This window comes from Macrotis lagotis, chromosome 2, assembly GCF_037893015.1.
Source record: "Macrotis lagotis isolate mMagLag1 chromosome 2, bilby.v1.9.chrom.fasta, whole genome shotgun sequence".
NCBI lineage: Eukaryota > Metazoa > Chordata > Mammalia > Peramelemorphia > Peramelidae > Macrotis > Macrotis lagotis.
The window spans coordinates 98,079,725-98,092,117 of record NC_133659.1 but is presented as its reverse complement, the minus strand read 5'-3'; the positions used below and the strand labels follow the sequence as shown (position 1 = coordinate 98,092,117).

At 33.3% G+C, this 12,393-nt stretch overlaps 1 long non-coding RNA gene across 1 annotated transcript; it reads left to right on the top strand.

Moving 5' to 3' along the window:
* Window positions 1-1,573: 1,573 nt before the first annotated feature.
* LOC141511107 (uncharacterized) lies at window positions 1,574-10,540 on the top strand. The gene is made up of 3 exons (XR_012475264.1): window positions 1,574-1,611; window positions 6,493-6,599; window positions 10,201-10,540. It is a non-coding gene; the product is annotated as an uncharacterized LOC141511107 (long non-coding RNA).
* The last annotated feature ends 1,853 nt before the right edge of the window (window positions 10,541-12,393 follow it).

The window sequence follows — 12,393 nt, the reverse complement described above, 5'->3', positions numbered from 1 at the left end:
TTCAGGGGACTTGAAACTATATTATCCATATCACCTAAATTAACATCTCAATAGTATAATAATCTAATTATCATAGAATCAAAATTGTCATAGAATTTCAGGGAACTTATGTGAAGGGAATTTTGAGGTCATCTGGTTCAAATCATACCTGAAGCAGAAATTCTCTCTATAATTTCACAGACTAGTTGCCATTCAGCCTTTTTTGAAGACTTCTAAAGATGGAAAAACCACATGACTTTAGAGTAGTTTCTAACCACTCACAATTGAACTGAATAATTGGTAATTGGAAAATTGAAATTATATCATAATTATATTAGTTTGAATAAAAGGGAATTTTTATCCTGGACAATAGAAGATTAAGGAGTGAGGGTAACTATCTTAAATTATTTGAGGGCTGTCTTTGGGAAAGAGACTGAACTTGTTTTGATGTTCCTGAAAGCAATGAATGGTAAGCATAGAGGAGCTTAATTTCTACTTAATATTATGAAAATCTCAGAGTGGCTTGAAATTATCCCCAAAGTCAAGAGGTTTCTTATTTTTATAGCTCTTGAAGAGGTTGAATGACTACTTGTCAGTGATCATATAGAAGGAATAGCTTTTGCCAATTATTTTTATCATTAATATGATATAATATTAATATAATAACTCATAATGAATGTTGACTGATTACTTCAGGTGTGACTGAACAAGATGATTTTACAAATCTTTTCCAGTATTGAGATTCTATGACTATTATTTTTCTATTTTAATTAAAGTGGAATATTACCCAGCTGAGATATTAATTTGGACAAAGGTTTAATATCTTTTATTTTGGTATGGACTTATGTTTTCACTGGTATAGGTAGGCGATTCTTTGATGTTGAATTCAAATGCATTACAAAACCAATGTAAATTGGCAATTTCTCTTTAATCTCTAGTCATAATGAGTTGTTTGGGGCATGAAAAGTTAATTGCCCATGGTTATACAGTCGATACATGTTAGAGACAAGATTTGTACCCTATTCTTCCTAATTCTTTCCACTATGCCCCTTTTGCTATTTCAGTTTAACAGATGGTATTAAACTTGGATGCAATATACCATAAACCATTATATTAATAGATGATCTAATTTAAGTAAAATATGACTGAATTTTTGTCATCATGACATACTTCGAAGTGGAGTTTTACTTAATTGTGGAAGTACTTATAATTGGGTTTCCAAAAAACAGTAATATTCTTTCATATAATATCCCATCACCATCTGTGATCCAAAACTTTGGGAAAAAATCTTATTTTTCAAGGAAATGTAGTTCCTTTGTACTGTTTTTTTTAAACTGTAACTAATGTCATGATGGTAGGTTTATTGTTGTGGTTAGAAGAAAATTGGTTCCCTTCTTGTGATACTTTAACTTTCTACTAAATCTCAGATCATTTCAACTGTACCTGGTCATGAATGCTAAGGAGGCATGACAAGACAACAATCTATATGAAAAGAGCTAGTAGTTTTAGTGGATTCCAAATATCATAAATGTAAACAATGGTAACTAGGAAACAAAAATGCTACTAAGGTCTAAGATTCATTTTAATGGAATAGTATGCAGATTGAGGAAGGACATAGTTCTGCTAATGCATGTAAGGAACAAATGAGATAATATTTGTTAAGTGCTTAGTACAATGTCTGACATTTCATAATATTTCTTTCCCCTTCCCTGTGAAAGGCCAAATGCAGATTATTTGATTCAGTTCTGATTTACATATCTTGAGAAGTGTATTAGACAGCTGAAGTCCATAAAAAGGAATATGATCAGAATATCAAAATGAAAAGATGATTCAGTGACTTGGGGCTGATTCAGTTGGAGAAGAGGAAGCTTAACATAGGATGGGGGATGGAGAGAGGACAATAAATACCTTCAAGTTATGAAAGAATATCACATTGAAAAGAAAGTCTCTGTTTGGCTCTAGAAAATAGAACTAAAATAATGTGTGCAATTAGCAAAAAGACAGATTTTGACACACTTGGTGGAAAAGTATTCTAAGAATTAAGTCTGCCCAAAGTTGGAATGATTTATCTCTGTTGGTATTGATGCTCCTCATAGGGGATCTTTAAGTAAAGTCTGGATAACTACTTATGTGGATGTATTAAGATGATTGAAAAAGTAAGAGGTAAACTTGGCTTCTTAGCATCTCCTTCAAACCTAAGATTCTGTAATACTGATAAAGTCATCCTAACAACAATGTGAAATTCACTAACTAGCTAAAATTTTTGCTAAAGGAAGTCAAATGGACAGAATAATCTGAGACTCAAGGAATGGGGCAGATAGGAATAGACTGAAAGTTAGACCAGAAAAGGAAATTGCTAAATTGTTTATGAAGGAGGATTATCTTCAACATTATGAAAATAAAGGAAGATTGTGTTCTTATTAAATTATTGAACTTGGGGTGGTGGGTGCTATTGTTAGACAAGGAAAGGTGGACTTTGTGGTAGGATTTTGGTAGCAAAAGTAAAAATAAAAATGATCAAGGGATGAAAGAACATTTCTTTTGGGAGCTGCATCCCTGAGAAGCAAGTTGTGTTACTGTTAAGTTAGTTTAGATAATATCAAAGGATCAAAAAATTTATAATCAAAGGGGATTTGTGTTTGACCAGTGGATATTTTGTTTAAAGATAAGTAAGACAAGAGAAGAAATAAAGAAGGTGGAAAAAAAGCCAATAACTTCTTTACAAAAGTTCTCTAATTTGTGAATATTTTAATGGAGAACGCAAAGAAGTCAAAAGGATACTAAAACAAGACCAAGACCAATAATTTAAGTTTTATACTGTCCATATTAGACTCAGAAAGTTTTATTACCTATATGATGCTTAACATCTAGATGAGAAACAACATGTGTGTTCTGTATGTGTGTGTGTGTGTGTGTGTGTGTGTGTGTGTGTGTGTCTAGTAGAATGTTTGGAAATATCTTTTTAATTAACTTTATTTCCTTTTTCACTTTTAAATTGCACTCTATCACATGTACCATTAAAGGCTATTTAATAAATTCTTTGATCTGTTTCTTAAAAATCTAGACTTGGGAGAAACCTTACCTTAGAAGTTTTCTAAACCAATGACCTTACAGATGATGAACAGAGGTCAGAGAAGGGAAGTAAATTCCCTGAGGTCATACATTAATTAAGTACAATTAGGATTTGAATCTAGATCCACTGGCTGCCAATCCATCATTCTTTTCATTATATTCTTCTTCTTCCTTCCTCAGCTCTACCTCTTAGTCTTTTTCTTCTTTCAAACCCAAGTCAGATGGCACCTCTCCCATTAAGCCCTCTTTGATTTCTCCCTCAATTCAAGCTAAAAATAATCACTACCTTTTCAAACTTTCCTAGAAAACTTTGTCTGATCTTACGAGACTTGCTATGGACATCTCATTCACATTCAGAGTGGGGGAAAAAGTGCAGTTTGAATGCAGAGTAAAGCATATTATGTTCACTTTTTAAAACTTCTTTTGTGTTTATTTCTTTCTCATAGTCTTTTTCTTTCCCCTTAATTCTAATTACTCTTTCACAACATGACTAATATGCAGATATGTTAAATATGAATGTAACATGTACAATTCATAGTGTTGGTTCTCCAGTGCGGCTGGGGGAGGGAAGAGGACAGGAAAGGGAGGATGGTACAAAAATGTGGAACTCATAAATTTGCAAACAAATGAATGTTGAAAAACTACCATTGCCTGTAATTGAAAAACTAAAAGAAAATAATTTTTAAAAAGATAAGAAAATTTTGTCTGAATTTCATTTGTTTCTTGATCACACTATATCTGGTGTTGTAATTCTTTGTGTTTAGAATTTAAGTTCCTTGAAAAGAAATACTATAATTTATGATCTCTAGATTACCTTGTAATCTTGTACTTTGTGACATCATAGGCATTTAATAAATGTTTAGTGGATAAATGAATAAATGAATACATAGCAATTTCATGAATTTTATCAATCAATAACATTTATTAAGCTCCTACTATGTGTCAGAGACTATACTGGCCTCTGAGGATACAAAGAAAATGAACTTGTTGGTGACCTTGAAAAACTTATTTTTTGTAGGGGATGGAAGGAAGACATATAAATATAATTAAATTATATGTACACACATATCCCACATGCACATATATAGTGTTACTATAAAGGTAAAAAAAGTAGTATTATACTAATGTTTTATTAGCAATATATAGTATGTTTATTCAGTTGCTTTTCTATAACCCCATTTGGGGTTCTCTTGGCAAAGATACTAGAGAAGTTTGTCATTTTCTTTTAAAAAGTTAAGTATTTAATGGGTAGTTAGGTCTTGTAGTGGATAGAGATCTTGGAGTCAGGAGGATTCGAGTTTAAATCTGACCTCAGACACTTACTAGCTGTGTCACCCTGAGCAAGTCACTTAACCCTGATTACCTTATATAAAGTAAAACAAAACAAACAAGATAAGTATATATTATATACTTATACATATTTTCATTTATGACATAAGCAACATAAAAAACAGTACAAATAATATACATACTTTATATATGTATCCATAATATGTAATACATATAGCATATGCATAATACATTCGATAGTCCTTGCCTTCAAGAAGCATATATCCTATATGGGAAGAGGGGAAGGCATGTACATATAAGTATATATTATGTACTATACACACATATGTGATGTTATTATTTATACATATATAGATACTTCACATGTGCATTAATAATACATAAATATGTAGTATAGAATATAATAAATATACAGTATAAATATATAATATATACATGTGGTAATATATATACATATATACATATATATGTGTGTATATATATATATATATATATATATATATATATACACACACACACACATTACTGTATGTATCAGGGCAGCTAGTGGTGAAGTGGATAGAACACTGACCTTGGAGTCATGAGGATAGGAGTTTGAATTCAACCTCAGACAGACACTTGGCATTTACTAGTTTTGTGACCTTGGTCTAGTCCCTTAATTCTGATTGCCTTGCATCCAGGGCCATCTCTAGTTGTCCTGATTCATATCTGGCTACTGGATCCAGATGACTCTAAAGGAGAAATGGTGACTCAGTACAACCCCCTCAATCAAATTCTATTCACATGCTTGTCATGCTCCTCTTTGAGAATGAAGGACAAAATCATCATCAACATTTATATATATCATACACAAACACATGATAATTTGGAGGGGTATAATGCTGCAGTTATGTGGCATAGTAGATAGAGTGCTGAGCTTGGAATCACAGAAGACCTAAATTCTTATTAACTGTGTCCCTGGGCAAGTCATTTAATGGTTTTTTGTCTGTTTCCTCATCTGTAAAATAAGCTGGAGAAGGAAATGACAAACCACTCTAGTATCTTTGCCAAAAAACAAACAAAACCCAATTGAGGTCACAAAGAATCAAATATAAATAAAATAATTGAACAACAGCAGCTAACAAGGCCAAGGGTGAATTTTGAATGGCCAAGGGTGAATTTTGAATGAATACAATTGGTGACTTAGTAACTCCAATATAAGAAAGCACTCTTCCTAATCATAGTATTAGTGGAATATACTACAAAGAAATATCATAAAGACATGTCCTGTAGTTTTTTTTTAACAAGTAGAACAAATAGTGGGTAAACTAAGAAAGAATTGAAACAGCTCAAAGGAAATGCAAGATATGTAAGTCTAGATTCAATGGACAAATTATGTCCAACCTGTGGAGCATTCTACCCTTCTCTAGCATGGTGAAGTTGTTTTGGTCTTCTTTGATAATAAAGGACAAGAGCAAGTTTTTATTGGTGTGTGTGTGTGTGTGTGTGTGTGTGTGTGTGTGTGTGTGTGTGTGTGTGTGTGTGTGTGTGTGTGTGTGTGTGTGTGCGCGCGCGCGCGTGTGTGTCTTGGAATTTGTTTCATAACCTCTGGCCCAAAATGAATAAATTTTTTATCGTTGCTTTGACCCCAAACCATAAACTTTTGATTAACCATCAGATCATTGATGTCAAACTCAAACAGAAACAATTCCTGCAGGTCACATGTTAACTTAAAAAATACAAATCAACATTTCATATGTTTAATTATATTTGTATTTATTTGGTTAAATATTTATTTTCCAATTACATATTAATTACAATTGTAATTACACTGTAATCTGGGTTGGGGAGCACTGCAAGGATTCTGCCAGCTTGAGCTCCATTGATGAACTTCACTCAGTTTCTCTAGGTCATACTTCTTTGTAAGCTATATTTGAAGCTTTTCTTTATAGAACTCACCAGTTTATTATCTCCTCTTGTGCTCTAGGCTAGGTACAAGTAAGACTGCTGTGATGAGGCATTTCAATTAAACTTAACAGAATCTAGTACACTTAGGAAAAGCCAGGCATTTTAACCCATTACTCATAATTAATAGTTCTTATTTCCTATATTATAACTTTCCTAAAAACATTCAATGAAGGTGCTTCTAAAATATATAATGCCTAAATCTAGGAATCCCCTGGAAGAGAGCAAGATTTACTGGAAAGGGACTCTTACATGCCAGCTATGTGACCGCTGGTATGTTAATTTCTCTGATCTCTGTTTACTCATCCATAAAAGTAAGTTCTCAATAATTTTGCTTGTAATGTTGTTGTAGTATAAATATTTTGTGAGCTTGAAAGTAATTCTCTTTCTATTTCAAAAGTCTTTGTCATATCTAAACAATTAAAACCTTGAGTAGATTTTAAGTTGTTTTCCAAACTTTGAATTCTGAACTGAAAGTAGAAAGGAACTTGTTTATTGGTACTTGGTGTGGAAGCAATGAACCAACCCAGTTTTATTGTAACATAAAGTGTTGAGCCCTTTAGCACTGAGCCCCATGGGTGATCCAGAAGTTCTTAAGGGGAGCTTGGTGCATGCTCTGTGGAAAAACAATTCTCTTACATTTTCTATAAGATATGTATAATAATCCAATACCTGTTACACTTATTATTTATAATAATATAATTTCACAATTTTACAAAGGCAATGAGGTGGCACAGGGCATCAGGGTTTCATAAAAATCTGAGTTCAGCTCCTATCTTAGAAACTTCTTAGCAGTTGTTTGTTCTTCATTCTTAGAAAGGATCAAAGATATCATGAGACTTATGTTTTGACTTTCCTTGCTCTCTCATCCAGAGTCATTGAAGCCCAATGACAAGACCAAATCAAGGTCTGGGATCATGGATGACCTTGGTCTTTCTAATTTAAGATTTTTCTCAGGTCTCAGGTTGTTTAAGGCATTACCCATTCAATGACTAAGGGCTGTACAAGAATTGAGACAAAAGATAGACTGCAATATGACCCTCTGCTCTTAACCTCTCTTGGCTTCATTTTCCTCCTCTGAAAATGAGGACAATAATATTGTTGTGAAAATAAAATGAATTAATTAATGTAATGTGTGATTTAAACCTTAAAATTCTATGTAAATGCTAATCATCATCATGCAATGGTTTTTTATAGTGGTTAATTTATTAGAATATATGTGGCCAAATATCATAGTGTTCATGCTCTTTGTCATGATCTGAAGCCAGCACTACTAATAAAGAATGTGGACACCAAAGTTGCTTTTGGTCTTGATTTTCATTATATGTCCAATGATCATTAAATTTGATTAAAAGTCTGAAAAATTCTTATTATACTATATTGAGAATTTGCTTCTACCAGAGCAAATCACTTGACCTATGTATCTAACTCTTATATTGGGTGTCTGTAGTCATACTTCTATTTACTGAGACAAGATTTAAACCTATTTTTTTCTAACTCCAAATCTAGAATGCTACTCATTATGCCATAGTGACTTTTTGGAAGGAAATTAGGGTAAGAAACATGGAAACAAACAAAAAAAGTTTGCATGGTTGTTCAAATTCTGAATCTTAGAAACAAAATGCATTATTTTATATTCCCCTAGAAACAATTGATAGTTTCCCATTGAGATTTTTTGTATATTTATGTAATACACTTACTGCAAAATGTCTTATTTTCAACTGGGGTCTACAACTGCTACTTCAATATTTTGCTTTCTAACTCTATGTATTTTTATCTTTTCTGTCCTAGATTATGCAAGTTAACAGTTCTATCTTATATTTTGTTTTTCCTTTAGAGACTGGCACAGTCAGATTTATTGTTTCAATTTAGCAATAATATTGTTGGTAGGGATACTCCCTCTAATAGCATAAATTGATATCTACCTTGAATTGTTAATTTATGAAATTATGAATTGGGGCAGGCATGCCCAGTTCTTTGAAAACATTTTAGGAAACATCACAATAACAGTGCGAAGTGAAACAACAATCATACTTTTTGTAAGGCACAGAGGATGTGAAGATGAACAGGCACAGAAAATACAGAGATAAATGGGGAAGTGGATAGTTACAGAGGCAAGCTGTGTGAAAAAAGGAATAGGTTAGTAGCAAAGGAAGGCAGACAGAAGTAGAAAAGAGAATGAATTTGTTGAACTCTAATTAGAGTTCGGCCCAGATAAAGATGGAAGAGCAGGCAGGGGACCAGAGTTTGAGGTCTCATTTTTTTTTTGCAAGGCAATGAGGTTAAGTGACTTGCCCAAGGTCACACAACTAGGTAATTATTAAGTGTCTGAGGCTGGATTTGACTTCAGGTTCTCCTGACTCCAGGGCCTGTATTTTATCCATGGGCTACCATGAGGTCACATTTAATAGAGATTTTGAGGGGAAAGATTAACTCTTATCTGTTTGATCTTGGGACTAATTTTTTTTAACATATCAAGATCATCTTAAAGTTGTTGGTAAAACTTTGAAGTTAACATGACCACATAATTTTAAAGTTATTAATAACATTTAGTAATCTGTTGGTCTTGCTTGTCTCTTAAAACAGATTATAGGACCAAAAGTCTCTAATAGAAATGTCTAGAAGCACATATTAATTACTAAGACATGATTTGTTGGTTAATATATCATACATTTTGTAAATAATGTGCCTTTCATTTTGGGGATGATTTTTACACAATTTCTAAATTTCCTTTTGTAATCTCATTTCCTGCCACTGTTACTTTGTACTGGTTACTATACTGGCTAGAAAGCAGGGTGATGGTCAGGCAAAGCAGAACAAGATACAATTTTAACATACACTTCCACTATATCATCACAGCAGCAAATTTAAATGAAACTGGAAGGAAAACAAATACTTATGAAATTCACTAGATCTGACAGAATATGAACTTCCATCATTGTTGACAGTGATGAGCAAATTTGTACACTAAAACTTTATTCTATAATATACTATTTGAGGACATGAATTAGCACTCAAGAAATTAATCAGAATGAGATGAGATCAGATTTTAAAACTTGTGCTAGAGATGACACATTTTAAAGATACATAGGGATCAGTTTTCAAAAAACTGATATATACTGCAAAATGATTATAAAAAGATCAGTAGTATTTCTCCTCCCTTGAAGATCCCTTAGCAGACATCTGTGACAATTCCTATTCTTAATTTTCATCTCTATAAAATTTTGGGAGAATTTTTTACATATATTAAAGGTACTACTTATGAAAATATAGAAAGGTAATAAGTAGGTATTTGTATAAAATTGTATAAAATATTTTACAATAAACCACATCTTCATAGTCACATAATGAATTGAGAAATATGAAGAATACAAGCTCCCATTGTGTTTTTGGTTTATTGATTACATAGGAAACATATGAGTAAAATGCAAGCTTAAAGGATATTTGTTCATTCATATGTTAAAAGCATATTAAAATAAGTTTCCTTATCAGATGCAACTATAGAGGTAACTGTTCAACAGTCCCCTGAGTATCAATATGAATGAAAGCATTGAGCAGGAAGAAATGTAGTAGGCCAACATGTTAACTTATAGTCATAGATGATATTTTGCATAAAATGCAAAGGGAAGGGAGAGTCCCTCCAAATCCTATTTTGGGATGACATAAATATATTATACAGGTATTACAAAAGGACAATTACTTGGACCCAGAATTGAGCAGGAGAATAAGAACTGACTGGATTGTCTTTAAGTATCTGGATATTTGGAAAGATGGCTGCAACAGTGGGTGGTCGTCTGTTGGTGTTTTGGGGCCAGGCCCGTGCCCAGGCGAGGTGGACAATGTCTAGTACCCTCCACGGCAAGGAGGGTTGGGGTCGCCTGTGGAGGACACTGACCTTCTTTGTCTCACTCCCAGGGGTAGCTGTCAGCATGCTGAATGTTTACCTGAAGTAGGGGGAGCATCACAAATGACCCGAATTCATGCCTTACTCCCAATCTCCATCCAGAGCCCAAGCCCTTCCCATGGAGAGATGGCAACCATACTCTTATTTCATAACTCTCATCTCAATCCTCTGCCCACTGACTATGAGGAGCAGGAGTAAAGAATACTTGGACCAGACAGATCAAGCACTGGGGACCACAGCAGCTGGTGGACCATCCTCTTCTCTGTATATGGATCAGAAAATTATGCAGACCTTAAGTTAACTTGCAGCACACAGTGACAAATATGCTGACCTTTTATCATTTTGCTTGTGTTTGGGACAGCTTAAAATAAATAATTCTCACATTAAAAAAAAAGAATCTGGACATTTTTCATTACTATAGTATTGTTTCCCAAATACAAATTTTAAAAATATGAATATTCTTCTGAAATTCTATATAAGTTATGGAATATTGCATCATCTGAAGATTGAAGCTGAACATTCACCAAAGGCCATTGCAAACTCGTGCATAAGGTTGCTGCAGTACATTGCAAATAAAAATTATGAAGAAATGGAGTTATGATTGTTATAAATAAAAATGAATAATTAAATTAGAAGGTGCAGTCATACTCCAGGAGTAAGGAATAATAGATGAATACTTCATGTACTTCATTGCTATCCCTATGAAGAAAAAGCAAGGGGGATTCCCTTGTGACAAACTTAAATTTTTTTTTAGGTTTTTGCAAGGCAAACGGGGTTAAGTGGTTTGCCCAAGGCCGCACAGCTCAGTAATTATTAAGTGTCTGAGACCGGATTTGAATCCAGGTACTCCTGACTCCAGAGCTGATGCTTTATCCACTATGCCACCTAGCCACCCCAACAAACTTAAATTTAAGAGACAGGCTTAAAGGGAAACACCAGTTAGAATTGTGCAGAATGGAAAGGAATGGGTAGGGGCAGCTGGGCAGCCCGATGGAGGGGCAGCTAGGCAGTACAGTGGATAGAGATGGGTCCTGGAGTCAGGAAGACCTGAATTCAAATCCAGCCTTAGTCACTAAATAATTGCCTTGCTCTGTGACATTGGGCAAGTCAATTAACTCCATTGCCTTAAATAAATAATTTTTTTAAAAAAAGAAAGGCATGGATATCTATCTAGAACTTTATTATTAAAATTATTATTATTAAAATATTTTGATGCCTGAGAACACAGATCCAATTGAGTTTTTGAGTATATGAAGATATGGCATTGATAGATAAAGATGATTGTCTCTGACTTTATATATTATACATTATGATATAATTATCTATAACATGTAAAATAGAATATACATATTTATATTTTAGGCAGACATCTTAGATTGACAATGAACTGAATGAACAGTAATGAAAGGGTGGAAGACAGGAGCTAGAATCATATCTGAGAAATTGTGTACCACTTTTAAAAATCTCAAGTTACTCTTTACCTTCAATTGTATATCTTTCTAACATTTGGTGAAGCTATGTGGCCATGAATAAAGGACCATCCCAATCTTGGTAGAATAAACATTGAAGGTAATCTAAAGGGCAATTTCAAGATTTAGGTGCAGAGATGGCAGCTATGACATTTGTGACCAGAAAGAAGATGAGTTAGGTAGCTCTAAGAGAGAATGATAACAAATGCTCAATCTGAACATTGTACTAGTATTCATGATATCAGAAGACCCATTGAAAGACTGACAAGGATAGTTATGTCTATGCAGGGAACTATTCATCCAACTTATATAGAAAAAAGCATATATAAAGAAATTGGAAAGGTAACAGAGGATGGATGTAGAATAGCAAGATCAAATAAGAAAAGTGCCATTACTGTCAAAGCTCAGAATAAATTGAATTTTGTAAGGAAACCTACAAGTAACAAAAAATATTATTTATTTTTAAATCTTCATTAGGTAAAGGGAACCATTAAAGGGGAGATAGAAACCCTTATGATATGTTCATAATCATTATTATCATCAAGATCATCTTGCATCAAGCAGAGGACATAATCATTGTTGTCAATCATCATTATCATCATTTTGATGAATTTATTGAGTATTGCTATGTTCTAGTCACTGTGTTGTATTGGAGAATACAAAAAAGGTAAAACAATTCTTTTCAAGAAATTCATATTCTAGTGGGAAAGATAGCATGCAAAAATTCTATACTTT